Here is a 939-nt window from a genome sequence, read left to right as displayed (position 1 = left end):
ATTAGTCATCAATAGTTTATCTTAAAGAGCGAAAGTTCGATCAATTTGTTGAAGATGTGTTTTTGTATCGTGTGTGTATATAACGCTAAAACATTACTTTATGATAGCACTAAGAAAGAAATAAAAGTGCCCTTTCTCCATTTCACGATCTATTAATATATTGCTAATCCATTTATTTTATCCCACAGTAGAAACGCCACCGAATAATATGAATTCGACTGTCCTAATATGAAATCACCCTTTCGCATTCGTATTAGCGTTATTAAACTATTATTAAAGAAACTAGATTTGAATTCATCACTGTAATATAGGCATCCCTTCCTCCACCAAGAATATTTTTAATATTTTCAAATGGCTTCTCTTTAATGAGAGGCTGTTAATTATTATCTTAACAGTGTATAATAATAATATAATATATACTTACTATATGACAGTTAAAAACTGGATCATCTCTATCCTCATTACTTGTCATTACTACGACAACGCTAACTAAACAAAAAAAAAACGTATTTAAGAAATTTATAAATTATACTTCTCTTTCCTGCATGTTTCAGTGAAGGAATGGTTGAATGTCTAATCCGTAAATTATTAACATTTATGAAATTTGTTTCGCAAAAATGTTCTCGCCCGGGATCGAACCGAGGACCGTGCGCGTGTTAAGCGCATGTGATAACCACTACACCACGAGAACAATTGAAAGTTATGATTTTAATGTACCATTCATCCATCTTATCAATGAAAATCAACTTTTGTTACAACAATTGCAAACGATTGTTTAATACACATCGCAGAAAACCAATTTCCGGAACCATTAGAAAAGTGCAATAATATTAGTACTTGGGCAAACTATGCTAATATTAATGCTATTAATTGCGATAGTTCCAGTGTATTCTTCATTGCAGTCAAAACTGTTTAAGAGCATTATGCAGCTATGCAGTT

The 939-nt window shown here is 31.6% G+C and overlaps 1 non-coding gene across 1 annotated transcript; it reads right to left on the bottom strand.

The window, feature by feature from the left end:
* Window positions 1–618: 618 nt before the first annotated feature.
* On the bottom strand, window positions 619–691 carry TRNAV-AAC (transfer RNA valine (anticodon AAC)). The gene has a single exon. It is a non-coding gene; the product is annotated as a tRNA-Val (tRNA).
* Window positions 692–939: the final 248 nt, after the last annotated feature.

This window comes from Typopeltis vanoorti, chromosome 22, assembly GCF_054136105.1.
Source record: "Typopeltis vanoorti isolate ZY-2024b chromosome 22, IOZ_Tvanoo_1.0, whole genome shotgun sequence".
NCBI lineage: Eukaryota > Metazoa > Arthropoda > Arachnida > Uropygi > Thelyphonidae > Typopeltis > Typopeltis vanoorti.
Note: the sequence above shows the minus strand (reverse complement) of the source record. Positions and strands in the feature narration are given on the sequence as shown.